The sequence below is a fragment of the Vulpes vulpes genome, chromosome 6 (genome assembly GCF_048418805.1).
Source record: "Vulpes vulpes isolate BD-2025 chromosome 6, VulVul3, whole genome shotgun sequence".
NCBI lineage: Eukaryota > Metazoa > Chordata > Mammalia > Carnivora > Canidae > Vulpes > Vulpes vulpes.
Genome location: NC_132785.1, coordinates 53537176 through 53543228, shown reverse-complemented (window position 1 = coordinate 53543228; position 6053 = coordinate 53537176). Strand labels below are relative to the sequence as shown.

The 6053-nt window shown below is 35.8% G+C and overlaps 1 pseudogene; it reads right to left on the bottom strand.

Annotated features, from left to right (window-relative positions):
• Nucleotides 1-481: 481 nt before the first annotated feature.
• LOC112927499 (nuclear receptor coactivator 7 pseudogene) lies at nucleotides 482-5458 on the bottom strand (annotated as a pseudogene).
• Between the last annotated feature and the right edge of the window lie 595 nt (nucleotides 5459-6053).

Genomic DNA, 6053 nt, shown 5'->3' with positions numbered 1-6053 from the left:
AGCAGTTTAGCACCGCCTTCAGCCAGGGGTGTGAACCTGGAGATCTGGGATTGAGTCCCACGTCGGGGTCTCTGCATGGGGCCTGCTTCTCCCCACCTGTGTCTCTGCCTCTCTCTCTGTCTCTTATGAATAAATAAATAATTTTTATATATAAAAAAAGAAACTGTTTCATGAGATTTCATAACCTTCTCAATCTAGAGTTCCAGTCTTATTTATATAGAACTAGCCCAGTACATGCCAGGATATATGCATTCATTAAGTGTTTGTTCATGCATAATACAATCACTTAACACTCACACTGACCCATTTTTCAAGTTAAGAAATTATGTTTCAAATGGATAAAGAATCTCAGTCCAGGGCACACTATTTTTAGGAATTCTCATTCATCACTGCTTGATTCTGTGTCTCGTTATGCCACTGACAAGAGCAGGACAGGCCAAGACTATGCACCTTTTCCGGGGGCATGGCACAGGATATCTTCTTATATATCAGATAGCGGCTGACATGAGATCTCCAGAGGAACAGCCAACTAGTACTCTGGCTGCTTTCTTCATTGGCCATACTGCTGGACTATGGCTGCAGTGTGAGTGGCAAAGAATTTTCTCATTGATATTCTTGCTGTACTGCACAGGGACATGGGTGGAATCTTGCTTTTTTTCTCCTTTTGAAGAAAGATATTTTCGATGGATACTTGAATTCTCTTTAGTAGACTTCATTGAATTTCAGACTTATTATCCATTTGTGTGCCTTTGTATTTTTGTCCAGAGAAGATTCTGAAGAGCTGTCTTGAAAAGCTTTATTCCTATTTGCTTCTGTAGAAAAGGCCTGTTGCAGTGGGAGGGCACTCTCTCACTCAGGTTTATCTGGCTCTTTACTGCCTTCAGTTGAGGGATTATCTACCTGAGGAAGAGAATAACTAAGGGTGACATGTATTCCCACTGCTCAATATTTTTGCCAGCATTTAACTTTTAAGATAACTGTGACCCTTCTTTGTTCTTAGTAAGGTAACACTCAATGAGTTTAACCTTATCTAGATCTTCACATACCTTCCATATGTTTTCTATGTGGCTTCCTGGGGAACTAGACTGCTTGCCCATGTCTTGCTTCTCACAAATTTCTAAATCTAAGGCTCCCTTCAGTTCAGCACTATCTCTGAAAATTTCAGGGATGATTGCACATCTGTTTCTTTAGCATAACTACTGTCTATGACTTAGCTTTCCTTAACTCTTCTGGGTTGAGAGAAAAGTACTCTTCTGAGGTGTCTCTTTTGTCCATTCCACATTGGTTTGAGAAAAAAGATTTTCCAAGTCAAGGAAGTCAACATCTTCCCCTGAAAGGAAATTTTCTTTGGCTTTAGAATCAAATGGAGCATGAGTTTCAGAAGGTTTCTTGCTAAGGTCAGAAGGACTGTAGTCACTGTGATAGTTCCATTGGTTCCTCTGGAGAGGACTCCAGTGTCTTTCACTTTCCTGACAGAGAGCTGTCTGAGGGTTTCATATTTGTGTATTTTGTTGACTTTTCCAAAGGTCTTGTTGTTTTGGGATCTGAAGTAATGGTTCTCTCTCCATTCTGCTGCTGTTTTTCCGTGTGAAGCGATTTGAACTCACTGAACCATGGAAGAGATTATTTCCATTGCCCTCTGCAATGATCTAAAATGCCTTACCATCACCTGGAGAATGGGAAGAGATGGCTTCAGAAAATGATATTAACCCATTCAGTACGATTTTGAGCTATTTTTGGTATCAACATAATCATAACCTCATTTTTAAAACCTGAAACCCCAGGCAGCCTGGGTGGCTTAGCGGTTTATTGCCACCTTCAGCCCAGGGTGTGATCCTAGAGACCAAGGATCGAGTCCCATGTCGGACTCTCTGCATGGAGCTTGCTTCTTCTCCCTTTGCCTGTGTCTTTTCCTCTCTCTTTCTCTCTGTGTCTCTCATGAATAAGTAAATAAAATCTTAAAAAATAAATAAATAAATATAAATAAAAACTGAAATATCTTTTTTAAAATCTCTCTCTGTTCTCATGCTCCCTGACAGGAAAAGTATATTTTAAAGTTTCTTTATGTAAATATTGCACATTTCATGTTATGTTTATTCCTAGATTTTTCATTTGCTATAGTAAGTGAATTTTATTTTACTGTATTTCTTAAATAATTGATAGAACATCCTGTGAAATTATTTAGGCCTGATACTTATCTGTGTATAGTTCTTGACCATTTTCTCTGTTTCTCCCAGGGGACAGTCTTGTTAATTTATCTTTTCCTACACTATGACCTTTTCAAGGTGGCTTGAGCCAAGCTAACTTCCACATTTCAGTCAGAAGGAACTCAGACATCTTTGTTGTCTTAAAAACAACAACAACAACAACAAAACAACTGTAGACTAATCCTGCTGCTACTGTTTTTTAAATTATTTTTATTATTATTCTAATTCTGTCACTCTTATTAACTCCAGACTCTGATATACAGAGAAAATGAAGATGCCCTGGGAACCATTCCAGCAGGACTCCATCTTTGGAAAGTTCTTTGGGGACTCTTTTCCAAAATATATAAATATATAAATATATAGAGAGATAGATAGATAAAAGACTGGGCATGTGAAAATATAAAATGTAAATATATACAAATTAGATATATTCACATGTACTTAGTATATATAAATATAGTAAATTTATTACTTATTATATTTATCTTATTTATTTATATATCTAGCATATATAAATATATAAACATATATATATAATATATACTAATTATATATCTATATATAATTTATATATATCTAATATGTATACAAATATATAGGCACTATATATATTTACATATACAAATAAATAATATTTATATAAATTAATATTTATAAAATATATAGATTTATATATGTAAATACATGTATATATCAATAATTCTATGTATAAATTTCCTATCTCATTGTGTCATAGACTTTTGACACTAAGAGCACTGTACACTTGTTCTACTGCCTACTTCCCATAAATTTGTTGAAGTCACTCTACAGTTGCTAGCACCTTTTTGCTGGAAATGCGTACTTAAACTATGTTCCTTTAATTTTAAACACAATGGGTCAATTTTCACAAATACTTGTACAATGCTCAAGTCATATATTTTTTGTTTCCTTAAATAGATATAGGTGTAAGAAAGGAAATGATGAAAGAGATTCAGAAACTTTAGAAAGAAAACAGCAGAAAGCCAGAAGGACACTGACTGGCTATCGACGATTAGGAAAAAAAAATGAGTTCAAGTGACACTGAAATTTTGCAATGCGGAAGGTAGGCAGAGGAAGCACTCTGGACAAACTCTGAGCCTCAGGATAGGAGATGCTGGTATAGTTAGGAGGAAAGGCAACAGCCGGCCCTGGCCCAATGGCTCACAGGCATCTCATAAATGCTTTCTGAGTGACTGCTAGTTGAATTCCATACCAGACACACTGAATTTGATGTTTTCTGTGGTCCTGTAGCCTTAAACCTGCAGGGCACTTGGAGTTTACAAAGCACTTTCATATACTGGCCCATTAATCCCCACAATAAACCATGGAGTAAAATATCATTAAAGCCCTCTTACAGCTGAGGAAATAAGGCTTAGAAAGATTAAGTTCTTTACTTAAGTTCTATGTTTAGTATGAGCCAGAGATGAAGTTTAAGCCCAAGTGTTTTTGAAGCCAGAACCTGGCTTCTTTCTCTTTGTGCAAAATGTCCCAAGTAGAAGTATCTTTGGCTGCCAGTAGCTGGCTATCTCAGACACATCAGAGGAAATCATAATGTCTGGAAAGACACAAATAATTGTAGAGTGAGTTAAAAATAAGAGCATGTCAACCATAGTCAAGAGACTCCCAAGGGTTGGGACACTGTTTCTTCCCTGCAGTGTGACCAGTATAGAGGGAAATTCAGTGTTACACTTAGTGAGTGAATGGTTCCCCAGAGGCTGGAGTGTGCTGGGAGGAGTCAGGTTTGTTTTGAAAAAAATAAAATAAAATAAAACTATACATGCCAGAATTATGGAAAACGAAGGGCCAGTATTTGGCAACAAATTTCATGGAAGAGTTAAAGATATTGGAAAGCAAAAAAGAAGGATTCCACAGGATTCCTCTTGAAGAAAAGTTCCTACATGTCAACTATAACAAACTAAAATGTCTGAAAAAAACAAAATAATTAAACAATGAATATTCTTTTTTTTAAATTTTATGGTACATCTTTTATAATAATGTCTTAGATGTGGGTAGAATGTTGGTGAGGTACAGTCCTTATAATTGAGAGGGGTTTTCCTGACAGTATATACTGCTTTTAAGAAATTTTAATTATTTCTCAACTTTTGTTTCATTACTTTGGCTTTTGAAGTCATTTGTTATAGATAAATTGGACAGTCTTTATACACATTCTATACCAGTCACTTTTTCTTGGTTCTCTTTTAGCTCTTTATTTCTTCTTTATTTTAAAAGCTTTTCTCCCTTTGATTTTTCTGTTTGTCTAAAGAAATACTTTGTATGCCTAGGTGAACATTGTTATTCATTTATTTCACATATTTTTCTACGTACTATTACCTCATTTCGGATGGAGTTTTTCTATTTTAGATGTATGCTATTGTTTTAAACCTTTTATCATTTTTAAATTCATTTTTGCATGTTTGGAAACACGTGGCTTGTTTCCATCTATTCTTTGCCATCTCATTTTTGGAGTGCTTCCATTTTTCCACAGGGTCAATATTCTATTTCAATGTATCCTTAAAAAAATAATAATAAGAGTATGGGATTCAGCTGTGATAATTCGTGTTGTGCTATTTTTTGTTTCTCTACATTTAATTAATTTTGTGGCATTTGAGGAAGGAGGAGTGGGTTCAAAGAATTTTCCTAGACTCACAGCTCTAATGCACTCCCTGTAATTTCCATCAATCCTTTAAATTATGGTCCCTTTCCATCTGAAATCTCCTAGCAGTTTTCTTTGTTCATTTTAAACATGCCTAACTCTTGTTTTTGCCCCAGTCATTCCTCTTGTGATAAATTTAGGTTCTCTTTTCAAATAGTCTCCCCTCATTATGGGGCAGTGCTGTAGAAGGATATTGCAGGTTTCATAGACATCAGATTGCTCCAGCCATATTGTCTGAAATCATGGACTCATGCTAATTATCTACAATTTACCATATGAAAAAAATACTTAGAGTTTCAATAGATTTTTCTCAAGTTGTCCTGCCTATGTTCCAGGGAATGCCTGATGGCAATTCTGAGGTTCTCTAATTCTCATGTCCACAATGTAACACCTTGCCCCCTCTCTTTCCTCCTGAAGGGATGCTCATAGCATCCAAGTCTTGAGCTGCCAGGGGTTTGTGCCTCTTGCTCTTGCTTCTTGACTTCTTGCAGTGGGTGTCATCATGGGTGTGTGGTTTTGCTATTTTAGTTTTTGAGGAGCAATTCTAACGATTCCAGCATTACTCTGCCACAGCCGCCATTTTCGTATCCTTGTCCTCAAGGTAGAAGCGTAAAGCTCAGTCTTCAGCTTCAACTGGCATAATTGCTTCTCCTTGGGTTGTGGAGTCCAATGCCTCAGAAATACATATTTCTTAATGTAACAGAATAAAATAACATTTGCATTTGTGGATGCCTTATTTTCCAAAACTTAAAATCTTCATATCCTTCTGTAAAGCTGTGTACACATCCTCAAACACCCACAGTAACTTTCATAATTCAAAACTAGTTTTGATTTTTACAAAATGTTCTAAATGATACAGAATGTTATTTATAGCCAAATTATCTCAAATATTCTCTTCCGCTTTATTATTTTTATCAGGTTGACTTGTCCTTCCTCATTACTGAAGTGAATCACAGATCTGTCCCATTGGTTGGATCATACATACTGCAGAATGGTGCCCATTGTCTTAGCTCCAAATCGCCCCTCCTATCCCAGCCACAAAGAGTAAAAAGAAAATGTCTTAGCAAACTGAAAACAAACATTTGTAATGATTTGATAGGGATATTTTTGCAATTTCAAAGAAATAATTTTTTTTTCCCCTTGAACATTCAAGTTTACGTATTGATTTCATTTAG